This window comes from Lutra lutra, chromosome 4, assembly GCF_902655055.1.
Source record: "Lutra lutra chromosome 4, mLutLut1.2, whole genome shotgun sequence".
Taxonomy (NCBI): domain Eukaryota; kingdom Metazoa; phylum Chordata; class Mammalia; order Carnivora; family Mustelidae; genus Lutra; species Lutra lutra.
In genome coordinates, this window is record NC_062281.1 from 120,778,010 (window position 1) to 120,792,016 (window position 14,007).

Here is a 14,007-nt window from a genome sequence, read left to right on the forward strand (position 1 = left end):
AGCAGAATAACTGGTTCATACTAGGCATCCAAAAAATGTGTAAATGAATAAAGAGTAAGCTCACAAGTGTTTACTGAATTAAAATCAAGAACAAAGGACAAAGAAACAGGGAACAGACAGCATCAGAACTTTAAACTTGGCAAAATAAACTCTCCAGATTCTCTGTTCCAACTATACATGCTATCACTTTTTAGAAAATGAGTAAACACTGGGAACCAACATTAATCTTCTAAGTGTCAAGGCAACTAGAATTTGCCACAGTCCAGTTAGAACAAATTAAGGAACTGTGACACTTATGAAATGCTTTAAAATTACAAAATTACTAAATCCACAGCCATTTGCTCTGTAGAATATTCCATTCTCTTTGATTAACAAATCTGACTTAAATGAGGTGCAGACCTTTCCACACAGTACTGTACAGCCTTCCAAAGGACCACAACCAGTACGAATTGCCTCCAAGCTGAGCATCTATGAGGTAATGTCAGTACATTGGCTCAGAGCTTCCAGAAGTAAACACACAGTATCTGGGCCGTGGTGATTTTACAGCGTATGAAAAAAAATCTCAAAATACAAGCAAATCTGGAAAGTACAGCATCCCAGCTTGTTTATAACAGCAATTTCAGCTAGTACAGATCCACAATTTATTTGCAAACAGATTAATTAATGTTTCAGCAGCTGTTTGCAGCCAGTCTGTGATCTCGCTGAGCACAGATGACACTTTTTTCCTCTCCTATTCCATAGGGGCGATTTTAGCAATGCTTAGATTAGGTTTTTACTGTATCAGCCCACATGATAGAATCAGTCGAGTCCCGAAGCAGCCAGACTGGCTCTGAGATCCCCAGGCCACCCTGTCTCCAGTGGGTCCCCCATGACACCTTCCCTGGGCTTCCTTTTAATTATGGCCCCAAAATGCCAGTTTGCAAACAGCTCTACAAGATCAAAACCTGACATTTTTAAAAATTGTTTTCTCCTTCTACTTTCAGGTCCCTCAGGGTTGGTATTCGGCAATGCGTACCACTGGGTGTAATAAAAGCAAAAGCCTGAATATTTTTCAGTAACCTGACAGAGAAAAAACAAATGGGAGAACAAATGTTGAAGAGCCTACAAGTAACGGGCCACTGAAGCTAGGTGGGTCGCTTCTGACAGAGCCATGCAGCTCTTCTGATTCTGTTTCTCTTCTTGAAAGAAAAAGAAACCAAGAAGACAAGACAAAATCCCCAAAGCCTCACTAGGCTGAATTTCCTTTTTCTCCTTTGAACAGACTACACAGATTTTGTTGACTAATTGAGATCAATCCCAGTTGTAAATCGCCTAGCTATCCTACAGCTTTAATTAAGCTACCAGAGGGAGCTGTTTATCAATTAACACTTGTTACAAATTATTAGTAATTATATGGACTTTGTGTATACACCGTAGCCTGCAAGACCAAAACTGCTTCCCAGTTGTTAGGGAAGCAAATTGAATCGCTAATGGGCTATTTGGGTGAAGGCACCAGTCATCACCATAATTACAGACCTCCTTTTTTGGCAAGAGATTTAAGGTAAGTTCCAGCGGCAGCACTTGAATCAACACTGTAAACGAGTCTTTCATGGGGCTTTGCCAGACCATATTCACTAGTGGACCTTGAGAGACAGACTTCAGGTCTGTATTTACTGTTCGAGTAACAAACCTCATGAAGATGGGAGTATTAGGTAAAAGTTGATAACATATTCAAGCATTAAAGCTACCTATTGCGGTATGCACTGCATTCTGTGATAATTTTAATTGGCTTAATTGAGATGCGCAAGCCTGATTAATGTTTAATTCCTTTATATTAAAAAAAAAGAGTCAAGTAGTTCGACATTTCTTCAATTATGTTAGATCTTTCTAGACTTCAAAGGAATGTTACATTAGACAGCCAGATACGGGGCGAACTGATTAAAGAATAAAGACTGCTCATTATAATCTAAGAGTACAAAATTGGTTTGTGTAGCCTTTGAAAGTCAAAATTATGAGCTAAAACTTGAGCTACAGTAATTAACCCAATTTATAGTCATTCTTGCTTATCTATTTGCTTATGATTAGTAATTTAAAATGATCCATGGGATTGATTTACAGATCTAAAACCCATTCAGGGACCCAAAACGTGTTGTTCATGATTCTTTAAAATGTTGAGAGAATAGATTTAGTAGCATTACTAAACATCTATCAGTCAGTGAAAAATACCAGCATGAAAAGTCTTGATGGTCAACTTCATTATTCCAAATGCAAAAAATACTAAAATATTTGTATGATGTAATCTACTTGCAAGAAAAAAATTTAGCTTAACTTGCACTTTCTGTGGCTCTCTGTATAAACAATGTAAAAATTGTGGATTTCTTAAAGTGATCAATTCTTAATTTCTCTGATAATTTTTTTTTAAAGAATATAGATGAAATTCAAATATGCAGTGACATTAGTTTAATGACGTGCACCACGACCACTTCTATGGAAGTCACACCCCTCTCTCATGTGCGTTTTCCAAAATGTTCTAAATTCACCTCAGGACATGGGATCACAGCAGGCTTTGGGAGAAGTTGGGGTGGGAACCCTTAGGGAGTCAGGAAAGAACAGGTATGGATATCTATCAGAAATAAACATTTGCTAACTTTTAACTATCTCCACCACCTCACTGATACAGGGATATGAAACTCCAAAGCCTTCCACTTGATCAGAGACACATAGCAATTTGGGGCAGAGAGGAAATGGAGCTCACACATTTGGGGTGGGGGAGCTTCTTTTATCTACAGAAAATACAAACCACTTCATTACGACTGAGTCCAGGGATTCTGAGCAAATCACACTTTCTGGGACTTTTATGATATTATGACTGTATGTGTGAGTGAATGAGTGTGTAATGGCATTCCCCGAAGTAGATTTCATGGGACACAAATTTACCTAGATGCTCCATGAAAAGGAGATTCTGCAGGCAAATAAGTTTGGGAAATCTTGTACTATATCTTTTTCTAGGAATTGCAATGCCTGTTAGCATATTAAATGCTCTACATATTTCACTAAAGAACATTTTTAATTGAGTATCAATTAATATTAGTCAACATTCTCAGTCCAGTGATGTAATAATCTATATCTAAATAGAATACTGATGCTTGCTTTTCCCAGAGTAGTGTTGATCACATATGTCCAAATAAATAAACTTTTCCCATCCCACTTGCATCACTGAAGGAGCAAGACCATATGCCACATTAGGAAGCAGGAAGATTTTACTCTCCTATCGTTTCTGGCCACTTACATTGATTTATATTTGGTATATTTATGTAGCACATGTGCTAGACTTCACAAATTTAAGATAGATGTGTGAAATGTGTCCAGGAATTGGGGTGGAAAGGGTGACTCATTTTTTAACTTGGTGAAAATATGAGTCCTTGACAGTTTTTTAAGGGCTAACCACACACACAACAGTAATTCCTTTCCCATTGCCCTGTGAACTGAATAAGCAAAAGCTAGCTTTTGCTACAGATAGAAAGAAATGATACAGGGGTGTGTGTGTGTACATGCCCTAGCCATATCTGCTGACAGAGACCAGAAGAAATGGCATCTCAATGTTGATGAATACCCCTAGCACCCAGATCTTGGTTTCTAAGTGCCATTCCTCACCAAAGGGAACAGTGCTCTGTGAAAAAACAATCAGTTCCAGGGCTGGGACAGGATGTGTAAGGTGAGCCTAGAACATCTTGTTATACACAGGAGTGAGGAGCATTCAAAGACTAGTAAAGGCAGGTTGGAAGGACACAGAAGTCAGTTTCCAAGGGCTCCCTGATAGCTAAATCTGAGTTGATTTTAAATCTTAATCTTTTCAAATTTCAAAAATTATTTATATATCAAAATAAGTAAGAGTAACAAATTATAATCCATAGAATATAACAGTATGTGAAACCATACAAATATCAATCAATCAGAAGGGAAAGCTTTCATTTCTTTTTTTGGGGGGCGGGGAGAGGAGCTTTTCTTTAAAGTAAAATTTCAACTAATAAACATAGAAGGAATAATGAAATCAAAGTCACCATTTGACAACTACAATGGAAATACTTGTTTCAAGAAAGAATCATTAATGAATACTAAAATTAGTGTGCTCTACTTTGATGAGAAAAAAAAAAGCTGTCTGCATAGTCTCAAAGAATTTCTCTACAGATATTTATTAACAAAGAAGAAATAGTAACTACATGGTGGAGAAATCTGACCAAGTTATCAAAATGGACATTACCATTAATGAGATGTTACCATTAATGTATCTGATATCAAGTGCCTCCCAGTAGATGTACTGAGAGGGGGACATTATTTCGGTCATTTCCCTGTCCAAAATGTATAATCAGAATCTAATCATGAGGAAATTCCAAACAAACAAACTCAAACTGAGGGACTTTCCAAAAAAAAAAGACTAGATTGTCTTAAAAAATATCAAAGTCATGACAAAGAAAAACTATTCCAGATTAAAGAAAACTAAAAGGTCATGACAACTAAATGCAAGTAGTAATCCTGGTTAGGCTCTTGAACCAGATTTTTTTTTCTTTTTGCATTAAGGATAATCGACAAAATTTGAATAGGGTTTCTTAATTATTTAATAATACTGTATCCATGCTAATTTCTTGATGCTGAATTATATGACAGTTAAGATAGTGGCATTGTTTTTAAGAAATACACACTGAGGGGCACCTGGGTGGCTCAGTGGGTTAAGGCTCTGCCTTTGGCTCAGGTCATGATCTCAGGGTCCTGGTATCCGCAGGGAGCCTGCTTCCTCCTCTCTCCCTCTCTCTCTCTGCCTGCCACTCTGCCTACTTGTGATCTCTGTCAAATAAATAAATAATAATTAAAAAAGAAACACACACTGAAATAATAGGAGAAAAGCTGCATGTCTGTGACTTACTTTCACATGATTCAGAAAAATGTGTGTGCACACACCTGGAAAAACAATGAAGACAAATATAGTAAAAATGTTAACATTTGAAGACTCTGGATGAAGGATATGTAAAAATGTACTGTTTTTGCAATTCTTCTATAAATGTGAAATTATTTCAAAATTCAAAATGAAATGAAGGGAGGAAAAAGTCATGGTCCCGACAAGGGAATGCTGGGAAAGGAGCCCTGAGATTGGTGTGCTTGTCCAGCTACATGCAAGGCTATTCAGTTGGATTCTCCAGGGATGCGTCACCTGCTACTTGAAGGTTGTCCTAGCTGCTGGCCTCTAAAGCCATCTCCCCCCCCCCCCCCCCCGTTTGCCCTCCCACTCGTCCCCACGAAGCCCAGGTCTAAGTGATGACTACAGGACCTCAACCCTAAAAATAATTCTGCACTTTCTTCAAAAAATACTTATTTGTAGGTATGCACACCCAGGACCACATGGCAATCCCAATTGCTACTTGTGAGGCAAGGAAAATGAGGGCAGTATAACACTGCAGGTGAGCATAGAGCAAAGGTCTTAGACTAAGGGCTAGAAGAAAAAGGAAAGACTTTGAGACTACCCGAAAACCAAAATATTACTCTCTCCTTTTCAAAAGGCCACTGTGTTTTGTAATGGATCCTATCACAGCACTAACAACTGAGAAAACATGCAAACATCAGGAACCTACACAAAGGATACAATATGGCAGTTGCATGGAGTAGCTAAGAAAATGGGCACCAAAACAATTGGAAATAACGAAGTTTTGTCATTGGGGTCCTTGAGTGTTCAGTGAAACAAGCTAACAATATCAGGGAATTAATGATGGAGACATTTGCTAAAAGCAAATTATGGCAATAACACAGAACTTTGGGACTGAATAGTCTCCAGCTTCCTCCCCTACCCCCTTGTGTCTTCACAGACTGAGTTAAACACACACACACACACACCACTGAGAATACACATTTTTTGAGGCATTAAGCCTTTAGAAGTACTCTGCAGATTTAAGGTTTATTATATACCTTCCTGTCAGTGAAATCTCTTTGTCTGACTACGAATGGATACTGGGTAAGGGCAGAATGTTACTTATTAAGCAGATACCCCAGAATAACAAGGAAGGAATAACAATGTGATCCCTAAGACTTGTGCCAAGACCTCAAGGAAAAGTGCAGCTGGAATGAGGGTAACATTGCTGTGTTAAGAAACACATATGAATCAGAATCAAATTGGATTTAACCAGGGGAAGTTTGGGGTTATAGAGCAGCTGGAAGAAGAAATTTTTTCCTTAAAATTGGTTTCTTGTTCTGGTTTTGCTCCTAAACATTTGTAAGGCCTTGGATGGGTCATCGAAACTTTCTGGGCTGAACTCCACTGGCCACTGAATGGAGAACTATATACAGAAGGACAAGAGAGGGCAGAGGCCAGTTAGGAGTCTGTTGCTCTCATCCAGGCAAGGGCTAACAGCAGCCTGGGCCAGAGTGGTGATGGTGCACGGGTCTAATGAGGGAGCTGAACTAGAGTCTTCTCCCTCTGGAGAGCCTGTGTATGTATCTGTAGCACCTTCTTCAACAAAAGGCAAGAGGAAAATCATGCCTATGCCTTAGGCTCTCTAAGCTGTTACTATCACCTGATTCATTCACTCAGCACCTGGAAATGGGATTTATTGTACTGGGAGGTCAAGACCAGAGGTCACCTCTTCACCCAAGGAGCTCACAGCCCCGCCGTGCACAGAGACAAGCAAATCAGCAATGAAAGTGCGGTGGGAGAAAGCTGTGGTGGGGCAGTTCAGGACTTGGGATCATGAATGAAGTCCAAGGAACCTGATCTTGGGAGAATCAGAGAAGATGTGCTGGAAGAGATGACATGTAGGCTGAGATGTGAAGAATGGAAGGGAATTACCCGAAGAGAAGTGGGCAGGAGAGGGGAAGGGAAGATTTGTGGGGGGACGGAAGAGCAGGTGTAAAGGCTCCAAGAAGAGACCGACGGCAACGTGCAGGAGCTGGAGGTAGTCTGGGATGGACAGGACAGTGGAAAGGAGGGGTGGGGAGATGGAAGGGGCCTTATAACTCAAGTTCAGAAATGTCGTCCGTATCCTAAAGGCAAGGCTGAAAAGTTTGAGCAGGAAAGGAACCGTTATTTGTTCATTTAACGAATGATGTCTAGGCATCTACCATGTCCCCAAGAGTGTTCTAAATGTTGGGGAGTTCACAGTTACATGTGATCTGATTTACGTACAGAATAATTACTCAACTACCAAACAGAGAACTGGATATAGAAGAGCAAGAGAGGAGGGAGCGGCATTGAAGAGCTTACTGCTGTTTACTAGATGAGGACCAACACAGGCACCCCTCATCTCATCGCGCTTGGCTTTACTGTGCTTCACAGATACTTTCTAACAAACGCAAGGTTTGTGGCAATTTCGTCTCAAGCAGGTCTATCCTCTCCATTTTCCTGACAGCGTTTGCACACTTCATGCCTCTGTGCCACATTTCCAAATAGTGCCATGCTACACTATTTCAAACTTCTCCTCATTATCACATTTGCCATGGTGATCTGTGATCAGTGATTAAAACTTGATGAACGCTCACACGATGGTTAGCGTTTTCTAAACAAGAGAGGATGTTTTGATTAAGGTGTGTACTTTCTTTAGACATAATGCTAGTGCACTCTTAACAGACGGTAACAAAGCGTGAACATAACTTCTATGCCCTGGGAAACCAAAAAAAAAAAAAAAAAAAAGCATCTGACTCGCTTGACTGCGATATTGGCTTTATTGCGGTGGTCTGGTCTCAAACTGGGTAAGACCTCCGAGGTGTGCCTCTAGTAACTTGGGCCAGGGTGGTGACCGTGTAGGTGACCGTGTGGAAAACTTGGACTTCAAGAGGCATAGGTTTCCCTAGCTGGGAGTTTTTACCACCGTATCTACAAGTAGGATAAGAAAGTTGGGTAATAAATAGCTTTTAGCATGCTACACACTTCATCTTTGAGGAGAGCAGCCTCTGCAGGCCTCTTCAGGAAGCATTAAATTATTGCTCTGACATCGAGCATTTCATCAGGTACTTGACTAGATTCGTCGTCCTTACCCAGACAGACCATTATTAAAAGTACATTAAATCGGAAAGAAAATCAGTCTGCCAGCATAACCAGCCTCCCTCCACGCACAAAAGTAAATACGACTCAGAAAAATGTCTGCTGAACATAACCTTTTTCTAAGTCACCAGAAATGCGGTTGGCAGCTGCTGGTGACAACTTCCTTCATTACATTCTAATGATGTAAACTGCTCCCTCAGGATGATTTAGCTTTGCTGCAGACAAAATGCTTATTGCTCCTCTACTCGTGTAGAACACAAATGACTGCTGCAGAACTCGGCCCGATCGTCAGGATTTCGAGCTAACCTCACTGACCAGCCGCATTCTAGGGAGAACACAGGTGGTTTTAACAGGAATACCTTTCAAAGCCCGAATTACGGCCACGTTGCATTCTACACTCGCAGGCGATTAATCTGGGGCGCCTTCTGAAGCCTGGGACTTGGGAAGCCCAGGGAATTTCCTAGCATGGCTCCAGCCTTCCCCTGCCGGGAATGAGGGCTGCTGGGGGTAACATGTGGGAGTAAGCGCCGGCACAAAGCCAGAGTGCGGCCTCCAGGTGGAGGGTAGCTTCAAGATATTGATTTCTGAAAGACCTGCCAGGGGACCAGGTGCTTCAGAGTTTTCTGGGGTGATTGTTAAAGACGTGGATTTGCTGGACCTACCTGAGACGGACAGAGTCAGAACCTTTAGGAGTAGGACCTGGGCATCTGCACATTTAACAAGATCCCGGGGGTGGGGGGGTGCGACGCACAGCCAGTTTTGTCAGCATCTTTAAGGGACTACCTGAGTGAGTCCAGGTACCTGGAGCTAGTCCGTGTAGCCCAGAGAAATGAAGGCATGCTGCTCGGGGCTCACCAAGTCCAACGTTTAAGCACCTCCTGGGACTGGTTCCAGCTTGGACCCCTCACTCCGGACCTGCTCTCCTGTTGGTTGCATCCGTGAGACCCCACACAACTTACTTAGCCTTCCTCGGCCTCCGTTTTCTCAACTACAAAAGATAGTATCATAACCGACGGGATTGTTGTAGGAATTTTAAAAGTTAATATGCATAAGTACCTGACACATACTAAGCAATCAAGATCTATTAGCTTTTCAAATTTTTTTCTGGCTTTTTTCAGGTCTCGTCTCTCCTTTGTTACTGGAAGACCCTCTCTTTGGTTTCTCCTCTAAGCCCCATCCGTCTTCCTCCACTCACCCTCAGATATGCAAACCTCCAGAGTGTGAATGGGAGTGTGCCCCAGGCTCCAATCCTACCCTGTCTGCCCTCCTTAGAGCCACGAAACATTGTCTGACGCCTGGGAGGCAGGATTCTTCCCCTGGGTGTCACCCTGCAGGAGGGAGCCAGAAAAGTCTGGCACTCTGGACACGTGGAGATACAAGGTGACACTCTTTACCTGCCCTGGTACACAGGAACCTGGGCGTCTGTCCTGCTGTCAGCCCAGCAGCGAACTGACTGCTAACCCCACGGGGGACAGCATGGGATGAATAAGTCCTCCTGACCAACAGGCCCAGCGGGGCCAGGCTCTCTGCTAAGGGCTTCTTAGGAAAGCAACTGTGAGATACATACTGCTCTTCCCAATTTATATTTGAAAAAAACGAGTCTTGGAGAGGTTATGAAACTTGCCGGAGTTCACAGAGGTAGCAGCCAGGATCTTAATATATGTAGCCAGATTCCAGTGTTCCTTTTTTTTTTTTTTTAAACCATACACTAGGAATCTCCCACAGAGCTTGGAATACACACAATCAGAAAGTGTGTAGCATTCCACATGGAAACCTTACTGCCTCAGACCAAGCCTTAGCCCAAGTCACATCTCCTTTGCTGAAAAACAACAAGATGTGAAATAAATACCAGGAAGGTGAGATATAGCTGGATGACTGGGGGTGAAGTTAGGTAAACTCTCTGAACCTCAGTTTTCTTCATCAATAAAACAGGGAAAATAATACCTACCTCTCATGGTTCTATATGAAGATTAAATTAGATAATAAATGTAGAAATGCCTTAAAGTGGTCTATTCCAACTGTTAACAGTTACAACGATTCATTCCACTAGTATTTATTTATTCAAGGCTATGTCTTAACTGATGGAGATGTCACTGTGAAGTCGACACAACTGTACCTATCAATGTGGCTTTTAGAGTCTAAGAAAAAGACGATCAGAAAATAAAGTAGTGGGGCGCCTGGTGGCTCAGTCGGTTAAGCGCCTGAATCTTGATTTCCGCTCAGGTCATGATCTCAGGGTCGTGAGATTGAGCCCTGTGTCGGGCTCTGTGCTGGGTGTGCTGGGTCCGCTTGAGTCTCCCTTTCTATTTCTTTGCTCCTCCCTTCACCCTACTCTCTCACTCTACTCTAAAAAAAAAAAAAAAAAGAAAGAAAGAAAGGGAAAGAAAAAGAAAGAAAGAAAAGAAATTAGGAAGTGCAGAAACAGAGGATGTAGATGACACAACAAGGACATGTAGATAGAATGCCTACTCCTGACCTGTAGGGATGAAGGCGGCTTCTTGGAAAAATGGAAACCACACATCAGGACCTGGAATACACTAGGGAAAGAAAGTGGGAAGAGATGATGGGAAGATAAAGGACAGTCAGAGACATCTATTAGCATTTTGGCTGGATGTTGGTGTTTTTCCTGGTGCAAGAAACATTGGAAGAAATGGTAATAAGTTGTTTTAGATAGGATGAGCCAGAGGTGCCTGGGGCTAGAGACAGCTGTCCACTAGGCAGCTGGATAAAATGATCTGGTGCTCAAGAGATTGATTTTGCATGAAGCTATAGATTTGGAAGTCATTAGCATGTACATAATACTTGAAAGCATAAAAGTTCTAGAGAGTAAGAAGGTAGAAAAAGAAGCTACAAAAGGCTTTGGATTCTCCTCTTTCCTGCTTTCATGTGGACCTTAGTCCATCAACTGTCCTATCCTCTTTTACTTGTTTTATTAACCTTTCCCTTGCTACTTATTCTTCCCCATGGGCAATTAAATATACTAAGTCTCTATTATTAAAAAAAATAGCTTTTTTCTGCCCTCTCTCTCCAGTTTTGGTCCCATTTACCCTCTCTCCTTCAGAGCTGAACTTCTCTAAAGGGAAATCTGCAGTGGGAATCTCCATTTCCCCCCGTGCCATTCACTTCTCAGCCCACTCCAGCCTGTCTGCACTCGTCTCTCTAGCGAAGCACCCTTCTCAAGACTCCTAAGACCCTATTGTTGGCTAAATCCAAAAGATACATCTTCACCTTTTCTTACTTGACTTCTCCATGGTTTTAGAGCTTGGAAATGTCCATTCTCCCTCCTGTTTGGAACACATTCATGCCCTGGCTCCCTTAACATGATGCTTCCTTGCTTGTCCTCTCCCCTCTCTGACTGCTCCCCATTCTGTCCCTGTGATGACCTCTTCCTCCTCTATGGTTCTCAGAGCTTGCCATTCCTCAGCATGCTTTCCTGGGCCCTTTCTTATTCCATCCCTCACTTTCCTCCAACCTGATATTTTAATCCATGCCCATGTTACCAGCTAGGGTAGACAGAATGTCAACTTTTTAACAGACAAGAAGGAAAAAAGATGACAGAGCCATGACTTTTTTATGTTGGGTTGCAGAAGATTACACCTCTGTGATGGTTTACATTTTCTCTGAAAAGTAACAGGCACAGGCATCTGCTGAATGTGTGGTAGATGGGAGGGTCCAAGAATATTAGGGAAGGGGGCACCTGGGTGGCTCAGTCATTAAGCATCTGCCTTCAGCTTGGGTCCTGATCCCAGAGTCCTGGGATCAAGCCCTGAATCAGGCTCCCTGCTGAGCAGAAAGCCTACTTCTCCCTCTCCCTCTGCCTGCTGCTCTGCCTACTTGTATTCTCTCTATCAAATAAATAAATAAAATCTTTAAAAAAAAAGAATATTAGGAAAGAAGTCTTGAAATGGTTGTTGTGGAGGACTGGAAAGAAGGTTAAGTAGGGAAACAAATGGATAACAGAGTTACATTGCGGTTCTAGTTAAAGCTGCAAAGGATGGTTTTTTAAGGATCTCCAATCTGCCTATGACTTTCTCTAGCAATCTAAACACAAGCATGGAGAAGGCCACAAGTGGTTTGATCCAAGGTGGAATTTTCCACATGGGCTCTATAGAACCTACAAAATAACAATAAAGGAGTTAAAAATAACAGCAAAAGAGTAGCAAAATTCTGATCTGTGGAGGTCTAAGCTGGGAAAAGAGAAAAGTTTAAATAGGAAGGATCAGAGAATGAAAATTTTGGTAAGTTTAGGCGTGCTGGGCTGGCCCAGTCAGAAGAACATGAAACTCTTGATCTCAGGGTCATGAATTTGAGCCTCACATTGGGTATAGAGGTTACTAAAAGAAAATCTTCATAAGTTTGAAGGAACGGCTGTAACGGACCATAACTGAACAAACAAACTGGGACGACTAGTGTGTCTGGTCAGAGAGTTGGATCATGAATTTTATTGTATCAGAGTTGGGACAGTTTTAGATGATGAGAAAGCCCAGAATGTGGCCACAGTAGTAGTTGAAGATGAATACAGAGGATGGTCACTGGAGATGAAAGGTAAATTTATACCTGTGTAGGGGCCCAAATAAAATGATGCTTCTTCAAATTCATCATTGCCCAACTCAGAAGTACTGTAGGCTTCTTCTGTGTTCCTTCCCAAAGCATTTACATTATTGCCCTTATTCCATTCCATGGTCTCTGTTTATCTTCTTCTTATCTGAGAGCTTTTCAAGGAAATGTGTCAGATTGTCTTCTTCCCACCCACCACAGTACACAAGGTCAATTAGCAAACAATGTTGAATGAATAATTAGTAAAAAATTGTTTCAATGTGACTTCATAGCATGGGCTTCTTTCTCAAATTCCTGGCATATTTCACTGTTTTTAGTCCATAAATAAAGATAACTATGCATCTCTTGTGTATTCATTGCTCTTTTTCACTGAAAAAATATTTTTTTTCTAAACAACTTATTTTCTAAAGCTTTAGAGATGGAACCATGATCTTTATTTTTCCCCTCAAATAATATTCTTTTATCACTTTTCCTCACATCGGAACCATGCCAAGGGTTTGGCTACTATGGAAATGCAATCTTCAGATAGAGCCTTCCTTGATACAGAATCATCATTTCATTCCATGAATGATTTATTAGTTGCCGACCATATGTCAGGCAGGCCGGTAACAGGGCTCCAGGGATGGAATAGTGAACAAGACGATTACTTCCCTCAGTAAGATGTAGAGACAGGCAAGGAAGCAGGATGACGGCCCAGCAATGGCTGTATCAGTCAAGATATGTTGCAGTAACCATAGTCGCAAAAATCTCAGTGGCTAAAAAGCTACAAAGGTGTCTCTCTCCATCATGTGTCTCCATGGCAGATGTCGTCCACATCATGCTTCACCATTGTACCTCTGTTATCAACATGTGCTTTCAGAATTGCCACGGCAGAGGAAAAGAGAGAAGGATGTGAGCACAGGATAACTGTCAATCTGCTCACAAATCAACCAAATCAAACCCTATGGCCACACCTAACTTCAAGAAGGTGAGAAGGTGCAGTTCGCTCAGGCGCTCGGAAGTCAAGAAATGGCTACATTCAAGAGTGGAAGCAGCACGGCCACAGTGCCAATGCAGAAAGACAAAGGCTATGTCCGGTACTAGGGTATTATCAGAGTCCTTGCAAGTCTTGAGGAGTCAAGGAAGGCTTAATGGGGGACATAATATTTCAGCAGACATGCAAAAGAGAAACAAGAATTTAATAAGTTGAACCAGATGACAAAGTGAGGCAGAAGGAGCTGTTTATGTAAAGAAAGCATGGGAAATCTATCCCCTCACCTGGTCCTGCTCATGCTACAAAAGTGGCAGCCAATGACATGTATGTAAATGATGAGGGAAGAAGAATCAGGGCTGGAGGAATCTGTAACGAGCTGCAGACATACCCATACACACACTCATACAATCACATTAAAAATGGAGGGGTATAGAATGGCTAATATAAAAACACAAGAATCAAGTGTTCGTGAGGA